The 24,644-nt window shown below is 37.6% G+C and overlaps 1 long non-coding RNA gene across 2 annotated transcripts in view; it reads right to left on the bottom strand.

Moving 5' to 3' along the window:
• Nucleotides 1-24,644, bottom strand: part of LOC110742084 — a 241,127-nt gene that overhangs the window by 37,001 nt on the left and 179,482 nt on the right. The window contains exon 5 of one of the 2 annotated variants that reach the window (XR_004179660.1): nt 3,360-8,146. The exons of the other annotated variant lie outside the window; for it this stretch is intronic. This is a non-coding gene — a long non-coding RNA (uncharacterized LOC110742084). Of the gene's footprint in view, nt 1-3,359; nt 8,147-24,644 lie in introns of those variants that run through there. 2 annotated transcript variants of the gene reach the window in all.

The raw sequence follows: 24,644 nt of genomic DNA, 5'->3' as shown, positions 1-24,644 counted from the left end.
CTCCCCCTTTCCCACTCCCAAACCTAGGCCGCCGTTAAGCTACTGTGTCTGGATATTTGCCGTTTAGGAATGTTTCGCATAAACAGACTATACCATATGCAATCTTTTGTGACTGGCTTCTTTTCTTTAATTTTATACCACCTGTGGGAGTGACTGGCTTCTTTAACTTAGCATAATGTTTTCAAGGCTCATTCATGGGTAGCGTGTATTCATACTTTATTTCCTTTTATTGTTGAATAATACTGCAACGTATAAATATACCACATTCTATTTATCTGTTTATCAGTTGATGGGCATTTGGGTTGTTTCACCTTTTGCCTATCATAAATAATACTGCTATAAATATTAGCATAGAAATTTTTTGTGTAGATGTATGTTTTCAATTTTCTTGGATATTTACCCAGGAGAAGAATTTCTGAGTCACACAGCACTGTGTGTTTAACATTCTGAGGAACCACCAGGCTATTTTCCAAAGAGGCTAAGCCATTTTACATTGCCATTAGCACTGTATGAAGGTTCACATTTTTCCACAGCCTCACAAACACTTGTTATCATCTGCCTTTGTTATTATAGTCATCCTAGTTGGTGTAAGATGATATCTCATTGCGGTTTTCTTCTGCATTTCCCTGATAGCCAATCATGTTGAGCATCTTTTCATGTGCTTATTGACCACTTCTAAGTCTTCTTTGGAGAAATGTCTACTCAGATTCTTTGTCCCTATTTTAATTGTGTTATGTGTCTTTTTATTATTGAGTTGTAAGAAGGGTACTTTTTTTAATAACAAAAATCACTGCTGTTTCTTTGTTAAGAGTTGCAAATGCTTCTTCCCAGTTGGTTGTTTCCTTATTTTTCCGTTAGACAGAACTTTTATGACGGTTTTGTTTGTTTGTTTGTTTTTGTTTTGTTTTTTGTTTTTAGAGTGGTTTTAGGTTCACAGCAAAATTGAGAGGAAAGTACAGATTTCCCATATACCCTCTGCCCCCATGCATGCATAGTCTCCCCATGACCAACATTCCCCAAGATAGTGGTATATTTGTTAAAATCTATGAATCTATATTGACACATCCTTATCACTCAAAGTCCACAGTTTACCTAGAGTTTACTCTTGGTGTTGTACTTTCTATTGGTTTGTACAAATGTATTATAACATATATCCACCACAATGCTAGCATACTGGTTATTTTCATTGCCTTAAAAATCTTCTGTGCTTTGTCTATTCGTCCCTTTCCCCAACCCCTAGCAACCAATGATCTTTTCAGTGATCTGGCAACCTCTGCCTTATAGTTTTGCCTTTCGAAATGTCGTATAGTTGGAATCATACAGTACAAAAGCTTTCCACATTGTTTTCTTTCACTCAGTGATATGCATTTACGTTTCTCCCATGCTTTTTCATAGTTTGATAGCTCATTTCCTTTTTCATTTGTTTGTTTTGGCCCACTTTTATAAAAACGGAAACCAATTTTTTTAGCATTAATTAGTATTTTATTGTCTGGATGTACTACAGGTTATTTATCCATTCACCTACAGAAAGACATCTTGGTTGCTTTCAAATTTTGGCAATTATGATGCTATAAACATTCATGTGCAGGCTTTGGTGTAAGCATAAGTTTTCAACTGCTTTTGGTAAATGCCAAGGGGAGCAATGGCTGGATTGTATGGTTAGAGTATGTTTAGTTTTATAAGAAATCACCAAACTGTCTTCCAAAGTGGCTGCATCATTTTGAAATTCCACCAGCAATGAATAAAAGTTCTTTTTCTTTTTAACTTTTATTTTAAGTTCAGGGGTACATGTGCAGGTCTGTTATATAGGTAAACTTGGATCATGGGGGTTTGTTGTACAGATTATTTCATCACCCAGGTATTATGCCTAGTATCCATTAATTGTTTTTCCTCATCCTCTCCCTCTTCCTAACCTCCACCATCTGATAGGCCCCAGTGTCTGTTGTTCCTTTTTATGTGTCCATGTGTTCTCATCACTTAGCTCCCATTTATAAGTGAGAACATGAAGTATTTGGTTTTCTGTTCCTGCATTAGTTTGCTAAGGATAATGGCTTCCAGCTTCATCCATATTCCTGTAAAGGACATTATCTTGTTCTTTTCTATGCTGCATAGTATTCCATGGTATACATGTACCACACTTTCCTTATCTAGTCTACCCATTGATGGGCATTTAGGCTGATTTCATGTCTTTGCTATTATGAACAGTGCTGTAATGAACATACGCATGTATATGTCTTTATCATAGAATGATTTCTATTACTTTGGGTACATATGCAGGAGCAGGATTTCTGGGTTGAATATTTCTGTCTTTAGGTCTTTGAGGAATTATCACACTATCTTCCACAATGGTTGAACTAATTTACACTCCCATCAACAGTGTATAAGCTTTCCTATTTCTCCAGAACCTTGCTAGCATCCGTTTTTGGTTTTTTTGGTTTTTTTGGGTAGGGGGGGTTGTTGTTGTTTGTTTTGTTTTGTTTTTTGAGATGGAGTCTCACTCTGTCGCCCAGGCTGGAGTGCAGTGGAGTGATCTTGGCTCACTGCAACATCTGCCTCCCAGGTTCAAGCGATTCTCCTGCTTCAGCCTCATTAGTAGCTGGGACTACAGGCACATGCCGCCATTCCCGGCTGATTTTTGTATTTTTAGTAGAGATGGGGTTTCACCCTATTGGCCAGGATGGTCTCGATCTCCTGATCTCGTGATTCACCCACCTCAGCCTCCCAAAGTGTTGGGATTACAGGCATGAGCCACCGTGCCCAGCCACATCTGTTATTTTTTGACTTATTGATACCATTCTGACTAGTGTGAGATGCTATCTCATTGTGATTTTGATTTGCATTTCTGTGATGATCAGTGATGTTGAGCTTTTCTTTCATATGCTTCTTGGCCATATGTATGTCTCCTTTTGAGAAGTGTCTGTTCATGTCTTTTGCCCACTTTTTAATGGAGTTGTTTGGTTTTTTTCTTGTAAATTTGTTTAAGTTCCTTATAGGTGCTGGATAGTAGACCTTTGTCAGATGCATAGTTTGCAAAAATTTTCTCTCATTCTGTAGGTTACCTGTTCACTCTGTTGATAGTTTGTTTTGATGTGCAGAAGCTCTTTACTTTAATTAGATCCCATTTGTCAATTTTTGCTTCTGTTGCAATTGCTTTTGGCATCTTTGTCATAAAATCTTTGCCTGTTCCTGTGTCCTGAATGGTGTTGCCTAGATTGTCTTCCAGGGTTTTTATAGTTTTGGGTTTTACATTTAAGTCTTTAATCTGTCTTTGGTTGATTTTTGTGTATGGTGTGAAGAGAGGAGTCCAGCTTCAATCTTCTGCATATGGCTAGCCATTTATCACAGCACCATTTATTGAATAGGGAGTCCTTTCCCCATTGCTTGTTTTTGTCAGTTTTGTCGAAGATCAGATGGTTGTAGGTATGCAGCCTTATTTCTGGGCCCGCTGTTGTGCTCCATTGGTCTAGGTGTGTGTTTTTGTACCAGTACTATGCTGTTTTGCTTATGTAGCCCTGTAGTATAGTTTGAAGTTATATAGCATGATGCCTCCACATACCAGCATTTGGTGTTGCCTGTGATCTGGATTTTGGCCATTCTAATAGATATGTAGTGGTATCTCGTTGTTGTTTTAATTTTCATTTCCCTGATAACATATGACGTGAAACATTTTTTATAGGCTTATTTGCCATCTATGTATCTTCTTTGAAAGGGTGTTTCCTAAGACATGTGGCCCATTTTTTTTGAGTTGTTTGTATTCTTATTGTTGAGGTTAAGAGGTTTTTCATATCTTATAAGTTTTTTATCTGATATGTATTTGCAAATATTTAATCTCAGTCTGGCTTGTCTATTTATTCTCTTGATCATGATTTTTGCGTAGGAAAAATTTTAGATTTTATTGGTCCAGCTTATTAATTCCTTCTTTCATGGATCATGCCTTTGGTATGACGTCTAAAAAGTCATTGCCAAAACCAAGGTCATCTCTTGTTATCTTCCAGGAATTTTATAGTTTTGTACTTCACATTTAGGTCTGTGATCAGTTTTGAGGTTTTTTTGTATGTGAAAGGTGTAAGGTCTGTGTTTAGATTCATTTCTTTGTACATGAATGTCCAGTTGTTCCAGAATCATTTGTTGAAAAGACTATTTTCTCCATTGTATTGCCTTTGCTCATATGTATTGCAATGCCTTTCCTACACTGTATTACTTTTGCTCAATGATCAATTGACCAAATTTATGTGGGTCTGTTTCTGGGCTTTCTATTCTGTCCCATTGATCTATTTGTCTGTTCTTTCACCACATTGCTTAATCACTGTAGCTTTATAGTAAGTCTTTAAGTTGGGTAACGTCAGTCATCTGATGTTGTTCTTCTCCTAAATATTGTGTTGACTATTCTGGGTCTTTGCCTTTCCAGATGAAAACTCACATTACAATCAGTTTCTTCCTATCTACAAAATAACTTGCTGAGATTTTGATTGGAATTGCATTGAATATATAGAACCAGTTGGGAAGAACTGATATCTTAAAAATGTTGTCTTTCTATCTATAAACACGAAATATTCTGCCATATTTCCATTGTATACTTTTATGGTTTCATATTTCGCATTCAAATGTTTGACACTTTTGAAATATTTCCAAATGGCTATGCAGTTATTCCAACATCATTTACTGAATTGTCCTATAATTTGGGGTATCTTCTTTATCATATTCTGAATTACCATAGTAGTTGGACCTATTTCCGGATTTTCTATTTTGTTTCATGGGCAGCGCTATTCATTCACCACAACTACCTTGCTTTAGTTTTTGAGGCTTTATAGTATGTTTTTTTATCTGGTTAGGCTAGCCATTTCTTTTATTTGCAAGTATCCTTCTTACCATTCTAGTTTATTTTTTCAAGTGAACTTTGGAATGAGCTTATCTAATTAAAAACAAAACCCTGTGTATACTATTATGTTAGTTGTAATAATAAGTTAATAAGAACTGACATTTTATTATTATGAGTTTTTCTATCCAAGTGTGTAGTTATTCCATTTTCTCAAGTCTTCTTTTGTATCTTTTGGGATTTAAAACTTTTTGTTCCTATATGTATTGCACATTTTTTATTAAGTTTATTCCTAGGTGTTATGTCTTTATATATGCACGGCCACTGTAATAGGGTGATTTCTCCATTATATTTTCTAACTGGCTGTTATTTGCATATGCAAAAGTATTGATTTCTATAGTTTTGAATCCTGCCACCATACTAAATTATCTTATTGTTTGTAATTCTTTTTAGTTAATTCTCTTGAGTTTTCCAGATATACAGTCATAAGATCTGCAAATAGTAATAGTTTTACGTCCCACTTTTCGATTTTTTTTTACTGTCAATTTCTTTCTCTCGTCTATTTAAATTGGATAATTCCTCCAGTACAATTTTCAATAACGTGAGCATTTTTGCCTTGCTCTTGTTTCTAATTAGAATGTTACAAATTCCTGAGTAATGATGATTTTGGCTTTTAGGATGAGAGAGATATATTTTATCACGTTAAGAAAGTAACCATCTATATCTATTTTATTAAGTGTTTTTTTTAATCAAAGCTAGAACTATCTACTCTTTGAAAGCTTTATAGAGTTTTTCCTTGTTCCCTTCAAAACTCACATTAAAATTTATGACCCAATGTAACACTATTAAGTGGTGGGGTCTTTAAGAGGCAATTGGGTCATGAGGGCTCTGCCCTCATGAATAGATTAATCTACTGGTGGATTAATGGGTTAATGAATTAATGGATTATTACTGGAATGCATTAGTCATCATGAGAGTGGGTCTGTTATAAAAGCTAGTTTGGCTTTTGTGTCCCTCTCATCCTGCAATGCCTTCTACCATGTTATGACACAGCATGAGGCCCTCATCAGAAGCTGATCAGGAGCAGCCTCCCAGTCTTGGACTTCCCAGACTCCAGAATAGTAAGAAACAAATCTGTTTTCTTTCTCAATTTCTACTGGCCTCAGGTATTCGGTTATAGCAACACAAAATAAAGTAAGACATCATCAATACCTGGTGCTTTTTTGGGAAAGTAGCTCTTTGATTATTTTTTTCAATTCAGTTTATTTAGGTAATTTACTTCTTCTAAAGTTAGTATTGATAAATTATATTTTTCTAGAAAAATATCTATATCATCTAGATTTTTACATTCATCTGCTTAAAGTAGAACCAAGTGGTTTCTTTTAATTTTTAAAAATTTTTCTCTGTTTCTTCATTGTTTCGCCCTTTCAAGTTCTCATTTGTGTGTTTACATTTTGACAGTTATTTCTTAATTATGTTATCTAATGATTTATGTATTTCATTGGTTCAAAGAACTAGAGCTGGGATTGATTTACTAGTACTGTTAATCTGTTTTCTAATTTGTTAATTCCCACTTTTATCACTATTGATACCTTCCTTCTAGAGTCCTTCAATATATTTTGGTATATTGTTTCTAACTTTTTGAGCATAATGCTTAACTCATTTTATTTTTTCTTTTGCTATTTAAGCTATGATTTTTTTTTCTCTGTACACTGCTTTATCTGTGTAGTAGTTTTCTAAGGCTGCCATAGCGAAGTACCACAAACCAGGTATCTTAAACCCAGTTCAAGACTCGCAGTTTTCTGAGAGCTGGAAGTACAAGGTCAAGGCATGATTAGGGTTGGTTCCCTCTGAGGGCTGTTAAGAAGAATCTGCCCCATGCCTCTCCCCCAGCTTCTGGTGGTTTGCTGGCAATCTTTGTCAGTCCTTGGCTTGTAGAAGCATCACCCTGATCTTGCCTTCTCTTCACGTAGTCTTCTCCCTATATATGTGTATCTGTGTCCAAATTTCCCCTTTTTTATGAGGATACCAGTCCTATTTGGTAAGGACACCCCTTCTAATGACTTCATTTTAACTCAATTACCTCTGTAAAGACCTTATCTCCAAATAATACATTTTGAGATAATGAGGGTTAGGACTTCAACATATGAATTTGGGTACACAACTCAACCCATAGTATTCCACAAATTCCGATAAAGAGTACTTTCATTACTGTTTTTTCCTAAAACAATCTTCCATTTTGATTTGTATTTCCTCTCTGAGCATTAAGAGAGCTTTTATAATTTCCAGATGGAAGGAGTTTTTGCTTTCTCTTTTGTTATCAGTGTTTAGTTTTAATGAATTATAGCTACTCAATGTTATCCATACTATATCTATTTTGGGAATTTATTAAAGATTTATTTATGAGTTAATATATGATCACTTTCTATGAATGTTTTCACAGCTTTTGAAAAAACAAAAAGCTTATTCTGTATTCTTTAGTTACATGGATTAATCATGTCTGTCTCATTAATTACTTAGGTATTCTATATCCTTGTTTATTATTGTCCTCTTGGTATAAAATAGACTGAGAAAAGTGAATTAAATTCCCTTTATATTAGGGTATCTGCCTATTTCTTGTGTCTAATTTCTGCTTTATAAAGGTGGATGCTATATTATTTGGCATATAGTTATTCATAAATGTTATCTTAAACTGATTTATATCATTTACATTAAAAGGTACCCTTCCTTCCTTATTTATTGATCTTTGTCTTGAATTCCATGTTGTGTGATATTAAGATATCAATCACTGCTTTCCTTGTGTTTGTATTTCTCTGGTGTATCTTTAACTCTTAAACTTTGTGAATATCTTTGTTTAGATGTATCTCTTACATATAACAGAGTTGGGTTTGCTTTGCGATTCATTCTGAAAATTATCTTAATGAAGATTTACTTTTATTAACAGATAAAATATATTTGGTCTTTGTCCTATCATATTATTTGTACTGTGTTCCTGTTGAATAATTTCATTTTTTAAATCTTTTCATTATGTGGCTATTATGGACTAAATGCTTGTGCTCCTCTCCCAACCCCCACCAAAATTTACGTGTTGAAATCCGTACCCCAATGTGATGGTATTAGGAGGTGGGGACTTTGAAGATAATTAAGTCATGAGTGAGGAGGCCTAATGAGTGAAATTAGTGTTCTTCTAAAAGAGACCCCAGAAAGTTATCTTGCTCTTTCCACCACGTGAGGATAAAATGAGAAGTCTTCAGTCTGCAGCCCTGAAGACAGTCCTCAGCAGAAGCTGACCATGCTGGCACTCTGATCTCAGAATTCCAGCTTTCAGATCTGTAAGATACAAATTACTGCTGTTTATAAACCACTCAGTCTGTGGTATTCTGTTATAGCAACCTGAACTAAGACACTATAGCTTTTATGTGTAATTATTCTAATATTAAGAAAGTCTGTATTTGTGTTCTAACAGTTGCCTTTATAAGTGTAGTATTATTTTAATTTTCTTAGCTATCTATTTCCTTAGTTAGTTCTTTATTATAAACAATAGTGAAATAATTATATTTTCTCTTTCTTTCCCTGTCATGTTTCTTCGTTCTCCCACATAGCTCAGAGATGAGGACACCACTGATAATTAATAAATATTGATTAGCTGTTACTACTTTCTAAAAACAAACACAACAAAATGCACACACAATGTCAAGAAAAGAGATTTCATTCTCTTTCCTCTTCTGCCTGGATATTCCACTCTGGTTTGTCTAGAATCGTCTCCCACTCCTGTTTGAAAACATTCTCTCTGACCTAAAGACAGGAAATTTAATACCTTGGAGATAGATAAAGATTGAGTCAATGCAAGAATATATGACACATTCATATTTCCCTGTTACATCCTGATTTCTTTATTGCTCAGGCTCTGAATATGGCCTAAAACCAGAGATTAGTGGGAGAAATCTGAACTGAATCTCTACAGGGCCAACATTCATCAAATGCTGACATTCCAAGGTGCTGGGTCCACAGGACTGAGAACACAAGTCAGGAAATAGAAGCAAATTTTAGGGACTTACCTGATTATCAGAACGAGTCACATGGCCTATGGCATCTGCCTACTGCATATAGCATGGCCATAGGTCTCAGGGAACAAGGCTGCTTTATGCCTGATGAACCAAGGTATTTCAGTTTGGGTAACAAATTATAGAATCATCCCACCTATAACCCACACACATTAGGTCATATCTAATTAGGCCAGTGATAAGGTAGCCTTGACCATCATTATCACTGTAAATAGAAAGCACACACCTTGATGTTGCCATTGATTGGCTGCCTTTCTGGCTAAGTCTCAGTTTCCTCCTCCGTAAAATAAAGACAAAAAGGGGATGAGTGCATTGATCTCAAAAGTGTATTTCATTGGCATATCAGCATTGGAGTTTTACATAGTTCAACCATTTTTCATTATGATCACATTATGTAGGTCATGGTTATTTTAAGGCTTAGAACAAAAATGCCCAGAAAAGTGCTTTCTAAGTCATGTGACAGTGGTTGAATGACAAGCACTGTTACTATGGAAGATTTCCTGGCACTTACTTTCTTTTGGAAAGAAAAAAAATGAAACATTTCTCTTGATTTTTACAAGAGTTGAGTTCACGGAAAGAAATCTTCCACCATCCCAGGGATGTGCACAAGGTCTATAGGATTCATGAGGACAGCAGTATCCGGTTTGTAGGAATCAGGATCTGAGCAGGGTGTCTTGTGTGCTCACAGAAATTCCAAGCATACAATAGTTTCAGGTGACAGCCAATTCGTGGGAGACTCTGGGGACCTTAATTAAAAGGTCAATTTTTTTGAAAGTAAAATTATTTAACTCAGGATTTTGACAGTGTGCATTAGAAGTATTCATGATCTGTTCTCTCTGGCTGGAGTTCAAACTAACTGAAGCACAGACTTCTGCCTCTAAGGAATGAGTAACAAAGACATTCACTGGAAAAAAGTAACTAATACATATCCCAGACCACCCTTCCCTTGTCCACCTCTATCTCTTGTATAGAATCTATCTTTAAAGGAAAAATGTCTAGAGATGAGACCCAGAGCTTTGGATCCACCTGCTATTTTGGGAAATTTTTCTAAGTATCTTAGTTATACTACATCCTTTCTCTTTCCCTACCTAGAATGACTTATTCATTTGCCTAATCCATAAATTCCACCCTCTTAGATAAGAGGTCAGCACACTTTTCCTCAAAGGGCCAGGTGGCAAATACAGGCTTTGTAGACCATATGATCTCGGTTGCAACTACTCAGTTTTATGGTTGTAGTGCAAGAGTTACTGTAGACAACACATAAACAAATCGGCGAGGCTGTATTCCATCATAATTGTATTTATGGACACTAAAACTTGAATTTCATATCATTTTACTGGTCATAAAATATTCTTCTTTGGATTATCTTTCAACCCACTGAATATGTGAAAACCATTCTTAGCTTATGGGTCATACAAAAATGGTGGCAGATCAACATACTTTGCCAACCCCTCTTCTATATTGTGAGGAACTTGAGAGTAGGGCTGAACGAGAATCATCTCGCTATCTCCTAAGGCTGGGTTTCACTGCCTGACACTAGAAGACATCCAAAACTGTGGAGGAAGAAGTGAGAGACAAAGGCCAGAGAAAGCACAGCAAGTGAATCCATCACACACAACAAAACAAACCCTTTATGTTGTTCAGAGTGGGTACTAGAAGAGGGAGAATGTGTGGTAGTAGGGTTCTTCTTTTCTCCTGACATTTTTTACACCAGATGGGTGGGAATTATCCACACCATTTCTCCAACTCTCTGACACCAACTGGGTAGCCAACAATTCAATTCAATTCTGTCACTATCTAGCTGAAGTTAACATCAAATCCTACAAGTTAAAGGGCTTAGTCCCACAAGAATGGCCCCACTTCAGATACCAATCGCAAGTCCCAGGCCCCCTATACTTCTGACAACCAAGTGTAAACTGGGAGTTCCCAAATTCACTCTTTCATGTAGGATCATTTGCTAGAATGGCTCACAGAACTTGGGAAAGGACTCTACTTAACATTTACCAGTTTATGATAAAGGATACAAATGAACGGCCAGATGAAGAGGTACATAGGGTGAGGTCTGGAAGGGCTCCAAGTATGGGAGCTTTTGTCCCCATGAAGTTGGAGTGTGCCCCTCTCCCAGCATGTGGATGTGTTCACCAACTCAGAAGCTCCCCAACCCCATTGTTTAATTTTTATGGCGGCGTCATTATGTAGGTACAATTGATTAAATCATTGGCCATTGGTGACTGATCCAATCTTCACCCATTTTGCCCTCCCTGTTGGTTAGGTGGTGGGGCGGGGATTGAAAGTTCCAAGCTTCTAATGAAGGCTTGGTCTTTCTGGTGACAAGATTTCTAGGGTCCCACTAAGAATCACCTCATTAGAACAAAGATGATTCTATCACCCTTATTATTCAGGAAATTCCAAGGGTTTTAAGAGCCTTGTACCAGGAACCAGGAGCAAAGACCAAATGTCTTTCTAATTATATCTTAAATAGCTAATAACATCACTTTGGAGTCAGAAAGACACCTGTGTTTGCATCCCAGCTCCACCATTTCCTGGTTTGGCCCTGGGCAAATAACTGCACATTAGAGTTCATTTTCCTGCAAGTAACAGAAAAAAATAAAAATAAAAAAACAAAAAAAACTAATGGTGGCTTGAACACTTATCAAGAAACATGGGCATAGGGGTTCCAAGGCTGGTTCAGTCACTCAGCATTGTCACTGAGATCACAGATCACACACTCTTTCTTTCTCCTGCTCATTGGCTTTTTATCTCTGTGTTTGTCATCTGTGGTTGCCAGTGGCTGCCAGAACCTTAAGCGTCGCATCCACCATGCTCAAGCCAGGAAGAAGGAAAAGAGTAAGTATACCAGCTGTCTCCTCTTATGCTATTCCCTTTATCTGGAAACCAATGACTTACCTAGAACTCTCTAAACAGATGCCATTTATATTCTCATTGTCCAGCCCTGGGTTCCATGACCACCCTTGTTGCAAGGGAGGTCAGTCTTTATGGTGGTTAGCAAGGGAGGAGGGAGTTGGGAATTGTTTGGGAATGGGGCGAGGGAAGTGGGGCCTTAATAGTGTCCATCTCACATATTGTTGTGAGGGTAAGTGAAGCAAATGTGTGTAAAGCATTGCACAGAAGCACTCAGTCAATGGAAGCTACTATTATCAATAGGGCAAGCTTCAATATTTTCAAAATCATAAAACATAATCTCTACATTGCCAGTATAAAAACTGCTATTTCTCAAAGTTAGAAAGCCTCACACCCTCATTTCACAATGCCAATAATTACATACATTTAAGGTGAATGAAGACTGAAATAGAAGAGAGAGAGAGAGACTGTCTGTGAGAGAGAGATATTCAGCTATTGATGTATAGCATTCCATATGTACATAGAGTTACACACACACAAACACACACACACACACACATGCATGCATTAAGAATAAATGAGGAAAGCCAGGTGTTGACAGATAGGTTCTGCATTCTGAATGTTAAATTAGATAACTCAAGCACTTTCCTCAGGCTAAAATCCTGAGTCATCCTTCTCCGTCTCTCTTTCCCTTTCCCTAGTTAGTCAAAAAGTTCTGTAGATTTTGCACTGCAATATGCCTTCTATTTGTTCTCTCTTTTCCACTGCCCAAGTGCAACCTTTGTCACCTCTTATCCAGACAATTGCAATAACTTCCTAAGTATACCCCTGTCTCTAGTCATTCTGCCCCCTACCAAAACAATCCATTCTCACCTTCTTGCCAGTTGTCTTCTTAAAGCAAACCTCTGACCATGCCACTTTCTGGCTTGAAAAATTTAAATAGTTCCCGGTTGCCTACAAAGTCCCAATGCCTCAAATATTATTCAAGGATGTCCTTACCTGCCCTCAACCTCCCTTTCTCACCTTCTCATTTCCTTACACACTCATAGTCCAGCTTACTTAGAAACTGTTCCCTGTTCTCTCAGCAAATGCCTCCCCTATGCTTCATGCATTTATCTTAAATCACACTAATCCTTCTTTGCTCTTCTACATCCTACCTAGAGGGATGACAGTAGCTTCAACTCTGTCTCATGGAAGACTACAGAGCACCTAGAATTTTATGGACCATAATTTGTGCAAAATTATCTGATTAAATCAATAAAGCTTTCAGTAATTCCTTCTGATGTTTTTCTAGTCCTGGGACATTTAAATGTGCTGATGACTGACAATTTAAAATTGAAATGTTCCATCAAATGAGCTGGGAAAGAGAGAGTTGATTCAGGACAGCAGGGTCAGGATCAGGACTGGACAAGGAAGAGGCCTGGTTGGAGCTCGGTTTGGTTCTCTTCCTCCCTCTAAATAGAGATGTCAGATGAGCTTTCACATAGCAGAGAGACATGTACTCTGTGCTGACCCCAAGTGGGAAGGAAGCTATTATTGTTGGTGCCAGGCATTATACTGGATGTGCCATTTTGCTGCCCAGTTAACCATCCTAATATCTCTTAAGGTAGGGTTTCTCATTATCTCTATTTTCTATCAGAAATGAGAGATCCAGAAGTGAGTAAATTCTTAAAGTCACAGTGTTGGGATTCAAAAACAAGTGTATCTGACTCCAAAATCCCAGTCTTTGCACTTATCCAAGATCATACAGCAGAATAACTAAATTTATTTGTTATTAATTTTTAAAATTGACACATAATAATTGAACATATCCCCTGGGGTACATAGTGCTGTTGCATCTATTCTCAGCTTTTTGGCTATGATCACGTATAGCACAGTGATATACATATAATGCAATACATATAATATAGTAATCAGATCAGGAAAATCAGCATATACATTATCTCCAACATATATGACTTCTATGTGTTGAGAACCTTCAATATCCTCCTTCTAGCTATTTGTATATTCTAACTATGTAATACATTATTATTAACTAAAGTCATCCTACAGTAGTAGACAACAGTAGAGCTTATTCCTCCTATCCAGTTATACTTTTATATCCTTTAACAAATCTTTCCCCGTTCCCCACTTTCCTTATCTTCCCCCACCTCTGGTATCCTCTGTTCTACTTTTACTTCTATGAGATTGACTTTTTTTTTTTTTTTAACCTTCTACATATGAGTAAGAACATGCAGTGTTTACCTTTCTGTTGCTGGCTTATTTTACTTAATAAAATGTCCTCCGTTCCATCCACATTGCTTCAAATGACAGGCTTTCATTCTTTTTTATGGCTGAATAGTATTCCATTGTGTATATATACCACAATTTCCTTATCCACTTATCTGTTGTGGGACACCTAGGCTGATTCCATTTCTTGGCTATTGTGAATACTCCTGCAATAAACATAGGGGTGCAGATGTTTCTTTGGTATACTGATTTTCTTTCTTTTGGATAAATATCCAGTAGTAAGGTTGCTTGATCATATGGTAGTTCTATTTTTAGTGTTTTAAGGAACTTTCATATTGTTCTCCATAGTGACCATACTAGTTTATATTCCCACCAAAAGCATGTAAGAGCTCCCTTTTCTCCACATCCTCACCAACGTTTGTTATTTTTTGTCTTTTTAATAATAGCCCTTTTAACTGGGACGAGATAATACCTTATTGTGGTTTTCATTTGCAGTTCCCTGATGATTAGTGATACTGAGCATTTTTTCATACACCTGTTGGCCATCTGTGTGTTTTCTTTTGAGAAATGTCTGTTCGAATTATTTGCCTATTTTTTAATTGGATTGTTTGGATTTTTGCTGTTGAGATGTTTGAGTTCATTATATATTTGGGATATTAATCCCGAATACGGATTTGGGATGGAGAGTTGGATGGAGAGTTTCCAAATATTTCCTCCCACCCTATAGGTTGTCTTTTCACTTTATTGATTGTTTCCTTTGTTGTGAAGAAACTTTAGTTCGATATAATCCCATTTGTTTATTTTTTCTTTTGTTGTCTATGCTTTTAAAGTTTTATTCATAAAGTCTTTTCCTAGATCAAAACCCTGAAGCATTTATCCTATGTTTTATTCTGGTAGTTTTATAGTTTTAGGTCTTCCATTTAGGTTTTTTACCCATTTTGAGTTGAGTTTTGTATAGCGGAGAGGTGAAGGTCTAGTTTTATTCTTCTGCATATGGATATCCAATTTTTCCAGCACCATTTATTGAAAAGACTGCACTTTCCCCAACAGGTGTTCTTGGTACCTTTGTCAAAATTAGTTGGCTATAGATGTGTGGATTAATTTCTGAGTTATCTATTCTGTTCTATTGGTCTATGCTTCTGTTTTTATGTTAGTACCATGCTGTTTTGGTTACTACAACCTTGTAGTATATTTTGAAGTCTGAAATAGTGTAATGCTAGTGTAATGCCTCCATCTTTTTTTTTTTTCTGAGAATTGCTTTGGCTTTGGCTGTTTGGAAGATTTTGTGGTTCCATAAATATTTTAGATTTTTTTTATTTCTATAAAAAATGTCATTGGCATTTTGATAGGGATTGCACTGAATCTGTAGATTACTTGGGTAGTGTGGTCATTTTAATAATACTAATTATTCTAATCCATGAGCATGGTATGTTTTCCATTTTTTTATCCTATTCAATTTCTTTCATCAGTGTTTTGTAATTCTCCTTATAGAGATCTTTCACCTCTTTGGTGAAATTTATTCCTATGTATTTTTTCTATAGCTTTTGCAAATGGGATCACCTTCTTGGTTTCTTTTTCAGCTAGTTTGTTGTTTGTGTATAGAAACACTACTGGTTTTGTATGTTTATTTTGTGTTTTATAACTTCATTGAATTTGCTTATCAGTTCTAGAAATTTTTTGTCAGAGTCTTTGTGTTGTTACAATTATTAAATGGAAAGCTTTCAACTTTTCCCCAATCAGTATGATACTAACTGTGAATTTGTCATAGATGGTCTTTATTCTGTTCAGGTACTTTCTTCCTATAACCAATATATTGAGAATTGTTATGAAGATATGTTGATTTTTATTAAATGCTTTTTCTGCATCTATTGAGATGATCATATGGTGTTTATCCTTCAATCTACTGATATGATGCACCACATTTATTGATTTGCATATGTTGAACCATCCTTGAATTCCTGGGATAAATCCCACATGATCATTGTGTATTATCTTTTTTTCATGTGTTATCAGATTTAAATTGCTAGTATTTTGAGGATTTTTATGTCTAGGTTCATCAGGGATATTGGCCTGTAGTTTTCTTTTTTTGTTGTTGCCTTGTCTGGTTTAGTATCAGGATCATGCTGGCCTCAGAAAATGAATTAAGAAAAACTTCCTCAATTTCAATTTATTGAATAGTTTGAGAAGAATTGGTATTAATTATTCTTTAAAGGTTTGGTAGAATTGAGTGGTAAAGCTATCTAGTCTTGGACTTTTCTTTATTGAGAGACTTTTTATTACTGATTCAATCTCATTACAAGTTATTGGCTTGTTCAGGTCTTCTATTTCTTCTTGGTTCAATCTTGATAGGTTGCATGTGCCCAAGAATTTATCCATTTCCTCCAAATTTTCAAATTTATTACCATATTGCCATTCATAGTAGTTTCTAATGACCCTTTGTATTTCCGTGGTATCTGTTGTGATGTCTCCTTTTTTGTTTATGATTTTACATATTTGGGTCTTTTCTCCTTTTTCTTAGTTAATATAGGTAATGATTTCTCAATTTTGTCTTTTCAAAAAAATTCTTGTTTTGTTGATCTTTTGTATTTTTGTCTCATTTCATTTATTTCTGCTCCAATCTTTCTATTTATTTATTTCCACTAATTTTGGGTTTGGCTTATTCTTGCTTTTCTAGTTCCTTGAGATGTATCATTAGGTTGTTTATTTAAAGTCTTTCTAGTTTTTTGATGTAGACATTCATTGCTATAAATTTGTCTGTTAATACTGCTTTTTCTGTGTCTCATACATTTTGAGATATTGTGTTTTCATTTTCATTTGTTTCAAGGATTTTTAAATTTTATTCTTAATTTTCTCCTTCACCCATTGGTCATTCAGGAGCATGTTTAATTTATATATATATTAGTATAGTTTAAAATGTTCCTCTATTGTTGATTTCCAGTTTTAGTCCATTGTGGTCAGATTAGATGCTTGGTAAGATTTTGATTTTCTAAAAATTTTTTTGATACTTGCATTATGTCCTAACATTATAGTCAATCCTGGAAAATATTTATTCCTACTTTTCACTGGAGTGTGTTTTTATTAGCAACATAAAACTGGAAGCAGCCATACTGTAGTAGCAAAGCTAGGCATTTTATTTACCAAGATATTTGAGTTATATCCCTAAGTTTTATAAGCTCAAGGTGAAGTGGAGAAGAAAAGTTATAATTTATTGAATACTTACTATGTACTAGGTACTGTGCTAAGTAAGCCTGCTGGTACATATAATTGCATTGAGAGCTCCCAACACCCCTATGAGTAGTTCTTCTTAACATCCACATTTTACAGATTGTAAGACTGAGGCCCAAAGAAGTTAAAATAACTTGACAAAAGCCACACAGATAAAAAACAGAAGAGCTAAGATTCAGTCTAGATACAACCCCAAAGTCATACCCAAATAATTATAATAAAGTAATAAGTGGCATACTACAGAAACAGCAGAAGACATGAGAAACGAAGTGGAGATCAGGTAAGCTTTCACACAGAAAGTAGCAAATAGACTGGGTTTTAAAGCATAGATAGACATCCATCAGGTATTTGAGTTGGTGGAAAATGCATGTGCAATGCCCTGATGAGAGAAAGGGGACCTGTCCAGAAGGATCAGAGGGTTGAATGCCATGGGATTATAGGGCATGTCTCGGTCTCCTGAGTAGCTGGGACTAAAGGCACACACCACCACACCCAGATAATTTTTGTATTTTTAGTAGAGATGGAGTTTCACCATGTTAGCCAGGATGATCTCGATCTCTTGACCTCGCACCACTGCACTCCAGGCTGGGCAATAGAGCGAGACTCATCTCAAAAAAAAAAAAAAACAATTACTTATTCACTAGGCATGGTGGCTCACACCTGTAATCCCAGCAATTTGTGAGGCTGAGGTGGGAGGATCACTTGGAGCCAGGAGTTCAAAACCATCCTGGGTAACTAAGCGAGACCTCTGTCTCTACAAAAAAATTTAAAAATTAGCTGGGCATGGTAGTGTGTACCTGTAGTCCCAACTACTCAGGAGGCTGAGGCAGAAGGATCACTTGAGCCTAGAATTTCAAGCCTGCAATGAGCTGTGATTGTGCCACTGCACTCTAGCCTGGACAACAGAACAAGACCCTGTCTTTAAGAAAAAGAAAAAAAGAAACATGTCAGTGTACATAATACAAATATAGATACATATGTATAAACACACACACACAAATATACTATACATATACACACATACATACATACATACACACGTAAACATGTATGCATGTTTATGTATGTATATATGTGCATATACAGTCATGTGTCACTTAATGATAGGGACACATACTGAGAAATGTGTCGATAGGTGATTTCATCATTACAATGTTATACAGTCCACCTACACAAACCTAGATTATATACTATACACCTAGGCTTTATAGTATAGCCTATTGCTCCTAAGCTACAAACATGTACAGCATGTTACTGTACTGAATACTGTAAGCAATTGTAATACAATGGTAACTATTGTGTATCTAAATATATCTAAACAGAGAAAAGGTATAGTAAAAATAGAGTATACAAGATTTAAATGGCACAACTCTATAGGGCACTTGCCATGAGTGGAGCTTGCAGGATTGGAAGTGGTACTCGGTGAGTCAATGAGTGAGTGGTGACAGAATGTGAAGGCGTAGATTATTACTACTTGTAGACTTTATAAACAATGTACACTTAGGTTACACTAAATTTATTTACATTTTTTTCTTTCCTTAATAATAAATTAGCCTTAGCCACTGTAACTTTTTTACTTTATAAACTGAAAACTTTTTTTTGACTTTTTGACATGTGTAACACTTAGCTTAAAACACAAACATGTTATACAGCTATACAAAAAATTTGCTTTCAAATATTTCTTTCTTTACAAAAATATTTTTCTTAAATCCTTATTCTATAAGCATTTTTTTTCTATTTAAATTTTTTAAAACTATTTTGTTAAAAACTAAGACACAAACACACATATTAGTCTAGGCCTATGCAGGGTCAGGATCATCAAGATGTCACTAAGCAATAGAAATTTTTCAGCTCCATTATAATCTTATGAAACCACCAACATCTATGTCATTAACTTAAACATAATTTTGTGGCACATGACACAGCTACTACCATTACTGCAACTACAAACTCTCAGTATCTCAGTTACACAGCCTGCCCGGGAACCCTGGGCTTCATTAAGCTCTTAAGACACATTCTTTTTTCAGCCATCAGTCAAACATGAGCCTCCTCTCTAGGTTTTCTCCCATTGCTTGAGGTCCAAGACCTTGGAATTGTCCCTAGGAAGGTGATCAAAGAATTGAGATGTACAGTTCAGACTTCAAAAGCAAAAGAGAGACTTGGGTGGTTTGATTTACCAACCAAAAGTGTAAGACAAGAAGGAATGGGAACTGTCCTCGGGGTGGTTCACCTGAGTTACTACTAAGTTTAATTTAGTAGCTGAAACCCTCAGCTCTTGTGTTGACTCAACTCTTTTAATAACTTCTACTCATAATCCGCTGTATCACTCTATTGTTTGTGGGGAAGCCTCTCTCTCTCTCTCTCTCTCTTTCTCTCTCTCTCTCTCTCATTTTCTATGACTAGAAATGAGTGAAAAATGCCCACTCCCTCACACGACTTCAACTCCTCTTCTAGTGCTGATTTTCTCCCATTTCCTCCCATCGCCACTTCTTTGCAATGGAAGCGTCAATACTTGTGGGCAGTTTCTTAATTATTAAACACATTTGCAGTTGATTTCCTGGACATAACAAGAGTGCCATCCAAGGTCCCTGGGGCTCTAAGAGTGCAATTCTGGAAGTCAAAGCTTCTCACCTTACCCACCTGCATCGGCCCTCAGGAGGTTTAAAATCGAATGGTTCTCACATCACCTGGCCCTGCAATTCACCCGTCTGATTTATCATACTTGGCTGAGGGCCTAGGACTTGGTTCAGAAAAGGTTTCTGGCTGGATATTTCACAACCCAACAGTATATCTGTAATTCATGGTGGTTTGTTTTATATATAGCAGCAGAAATTCAAGCACCCTCACCTGTTTTTGTGACTGTTTTCAAGTGTCATTAACAAAACTTTGAGCGATTAATCCAACAAATAGTTATCCTATACCTGCAATGTGTAAGACGCTGATCTGGAGTAGGGTAGGTGTGGACTCTTTATCTGTTTTGTAAATAAAGTTTTATTGGAACACAGCCACACCCATTCATTTACATATGGTCTATGGTTACTGTCAAACCAGTGATACAGTTGAGTACTTGCAACAGAGATTGCATAGCCCATAAAGCCTGAAATATTTACTCTCTGGCCCTGGATCAGACACTCAACATTTTGTAGCAAATTGTCTGAAGGATCCTACTGGTTCTCATAGAGTTCACCACAAATACTGGTGACTCTTAAAATCTATAGCTCTATTTGGACCTCTTTCCAAAGCTCCAAAATCATAATTTCAACATTCTGGGGGCATGTCCACCTGCTGTCCCAATATTGACTTCCCAAGCTCAATATCCCCACAGGAACCTCTCTTCTTGTGGCATCCCTTATCTCATTTATGACATCATCCCAAAGATCTTGAGCCTTGGTCCCCTGGGTGACATGCCAGGATCTTCCCTTTCCCTCAGCTCCACATGTAACTGCCATGAGTTCCTCCTATACATGTCCCTTATCCGTCTCCTCTATTCCATCCTTGCTGCCATATCTACCTTCATCTCCTGCGTGGACACTGCAGAAGTTGACCCTTTCAACCCTGGGGCTCACCTCACTGTACGGGAATAAGAATCAACCAAGCTAAGGCACAAAGGAAACATGAGATACACGGCTTTTCATACAATTTAGGGGAATGGCTCCTATAGCTCTAAAATAATGATAGCCAATACTTACATAGCTCTTACTATATTTGAGGCACAGTTCTATGTAACTTAACTTATGATAGTGCCTTGGAGCCTCATAATTAACTTACGAAGTAGGCATTCTTTCTATCATTCCCATCTTACAGATAAGGAAGCTGAGGTTCAATGAAATTGAATAACATGTCCAAGGTTACAAGCAAGCAAGGGATGGAAATGGGATGCAAATTTAGGCAGTCTGACTCAAGTCTTTGCTCTTAATCACAAGTCTGTGCTATGCTGCCTCTGTTGACCTGAGCTTTTTTGTATCTTGCCAGGGTTAACAACATTCAATCCACAGTCAGATCAGGTCACAGCTTCCTCATCGGCTGGACCACTCCTCAGCAGAATGTAGAGAAGTCTTGCACAATGGATCTCAACTTGACATGCCAGGAAAGAGGCTGCTCATCCACTAGGCTTCTCCCTCCTAGTGGTGAGGAGTGAAGAGTGAGGCCCAGGGGCTTATCACAGAAAGGATCCCAGAGCTGCAGTGGTGAGGGGAGAACACGATTGCAGGATGGGGCTGGAGTAGTTGGGGCAATTATAGCCTTTAAGCAGGCTTTCTCTTGCATTTGTCTGAGATAAAATCCATTACCAAGTTGCCTTTCTGCTCCCAGATCTGTCACTCTACAAGCTTTTATCCTGAATAGCAACACACTTAAATATTCAGCAAGTGCCCCGCAGAGCAGTAAATACTGAAAGCACACATAAAAGGTCATGGTCTCCATCCCCTCCCTCCTCCCTGGATTTACAGTTTAAGAGGCAAGACCCCAAAGTTGCACTCTTAATAAAATGTGGCCTAAAAATGTAGAAAGAAATTATTTCTTGCCTTGTTTTTTCAACAATGACTTTCTCATGTCTTTGTTGGGTATAATCAGAGGGAGGGAAAAGGCAAAATCATTTGAACAAAGTATATGAAGAATTTACTCTATGCAAAGCTCCATGCTTGGCATTGAAAGGGATCAACAAGAGTGTCAAATAATTACTACCTTCAAGAAGTTTTCTGTCTAGCAGTGGGATAGTTCTTTGCCTACATAAATACAACACCATACTATTGCCCATAAAAGGTTTACAGAAGGAAAACAATGGTGAGAACGCTGCTCATTGGGCCCCTGTGATACACTGTGTTCAATGCTGCAAGTCTTCACTGTCTCATATAATCCTTGCTGCAACCCTGCAAGGCAGGGATAATTAGCCCCATTTTACAAAAGAGAAAATAGAGGCTACTCAGAAAGGTTAAGTCACCTGCCCTAGAGGAAGAAAAGCTGGGATTTAAACTGAAGTCATGGAGACTCCAAAGCCCATAGTAGAGGCATTATGTAAGTTTCTTTTTGCCCCAGTGAGTGAGTGGAATGTTGAGGGGGGTGATTTGGGCCCGTGCATCCCAAGCAGAGGAGAGAGCATGGGGTATCAGAAGAGGGAAATGTAGGATTTGTGCCAAGGATGGAAGAGGAGGGAATCTGAGAGCAGGTGGAGGCTTTGACTGGGTAATGAGGAGGTTCTCTCATTTGGTGGCCACAGGCTAACCACCATGGTGGTTCCCCCCAAGGGCCTCACATTTTTGGACATAAAACCAGCCTTAGAAATTTCTAGCTTTTTCTGATTTTAAGCCAAATCATGTCCATCTTCCTCAATACTGTTCCTATCCTCTTTTTTAGCACAGCCAAATCTTGAGCAATTTTAAGCTGAGCAAACATGGATGTCCAGGGCAGACTGCTTGTCCTTGCAGTGGGCCTTCATGCTCCAGTGATGGAGATGGCAGGAACTCAGCCACCCTCCCACTAATCCCTTCTCCCTTGGAGAGGAGTAGTTATTTCCTTGCATCTCTGTCTCATCAAAGACGAGCCAAATTGGTTTGTGGGCATTCTACTGGGATTGGTATGTGGCGTGTTGCATTAATAGAGTGTTTGAAGTATAGCCTTTAGAAAGTATGCTTCCATTTGCAGCGTTGTGTCATAGTCAGAGACTCAGCATCAACCACAAGAAAGAACAAAGTCTGAAGTCTACTTATTGGATGAAAATAAGTAGATAAGCAGGGGTAGGAGATGAAGAAGTCTGTGGAAGAGACCCAATCCATGTTTTCAATAGCAAGCACATTTTCACATTGTCCAAATGATGTCTTATGAGCAGAAAGATTCAAGGTCATTGGAGGAAATAAGCATAAATTAACCAGGCCAATTTCCACAGTCTCTAGAGTGATGTGCAAGGGTGACCTCAAAGGTCAAAGAACTTGGATCATAGACTCATAGCAGAAATGAACAACAGAGATTAGCCCTTTTTTTAAAAAGGAAGAAGCTAAAGCCCAGGGAGTACAAAGACTTACCCAAGGTCACACAGATGGTTAGCAGTGGGACAAGATCTGAAGTATCCTGCTTTCCAGCCCAGGGTATGTTTATGACACCATGATGCCTTCCAGGAGAATGTGACCATGAGCAATCGGTAAATATTTTAAGATGTCAGAAACCTGAGTATGGGTGCAAAAGGCCAGGGAGGGCTTCAAGGAGGACATCGAAGGATGTGAAATGGGCTTTGAAGAATAGGTGGAATTTAAATCGGCAGAGAGCAGAGGACATTGCAGAGAGAGGGGGATGCCCTCCACCTGCCCAGAATGTGCCAAGCCTGGCATCTCAGTATCAGAAAAAGAAGTCAGCAGATTCTTGTGGTGAAAAATTGCTACAACAGTAAAATTAAATCCCCCTTCCCGGAAGAAATGTAAGCCCTTGTAAGAGATGAGAAATCTAAACCTTTGTGCCCTAGCTTAATAGTTTTCAGAAACCAACAAACTCCTTGAAAGGTTGAAAAGAAAAGGAGGAAAAAACTCAGCTTGCCTCCCTGCTTAAAGGAAGAGTGGTTCCTGCTGGCAGCTGTAAACATTCACAGAGCACCCTGAAGGCTTCAACCACAGCAGGGCATCTTGGGCAGGGACAGAGCTCCCCAGAGCCCGGGAGGGGCCAGGTCCAGCCTCCCCAGGGCCTTACCCATTCACCAGTGGGTGGCAGGACCACAGGAGACCTGAGTCACCCTGGTTAATCATGCTCAGATCATTGGCCCATAACAAATCTCCCTCGACTGGAATAAAATGTGGCCTCTAAAAGGATGTAGAAAAAGATGGCAGCTCACATCAGAGCAGCATTTGTAAAATGAGCCCAGGTGAAAAGCCCAGAACACATGCCCAATACAGGATGATGACAGAGAAATAAAACATATTTAAGGAAGAATCAAGATTGAAAAGAAAAATGAACACAACTGTGTCCAGTTGGTGGGATGTTGGATGCTTTTTTTATCTTTGAAAATAATCTTCATTACAATTGTATGTGATATAAATAATAAATAAATACGTTTTGCCATACTTTTTTGAACTGTGCCAGCCTTTGTCTCCAATCCACCCCAACAGATGCTGAGCCCGTAAAGGAATTAGACAAAGTTTTTCTCCAGCACTTGCCCGACCCCTACCTGCCTAATATCCACAATTTACATCCTGCCTTATCTTCCCCAGGCTTAATTCCTTAACCATTATCTCAAACTAATGACTTCTCTCCCTTCTTCTTCCTGCCATCTACCTCCCCCAAATATTTCCTAGTATTGAAGCTCTTCTCGGTGCTAGCAGTGCAGTCGCTAACTTAGTGAAGGAAGGGGCAGGTAGGTTTCCCTCTACGATAATGTGTCTGCTTACTGTAGTTAGATAGTCTGCAAAGATGGGCATTGTCAATGCCTGCCCTCCCTGCATACATAGGCTACTCCCTCTCCTTGCATC

This window comes from Papio anubis, chromosome 18 (genome assembly GCF_008728515.1).
Source record: "Papio anubis isolate 15944 chromosome 18, Panubis1.0, whole genome shotgun sequence".
Taxonomy (NCBI): Eukaryota; Metazoa; Chordata; class Mammalia; order Primates; family Cercopithecidae; genus Papio; species Papio anubis.
Note: the sequence above shows the minus strand (reverse complement) of the source record. Positions and strands in the feature narration are given on the sequence as shown.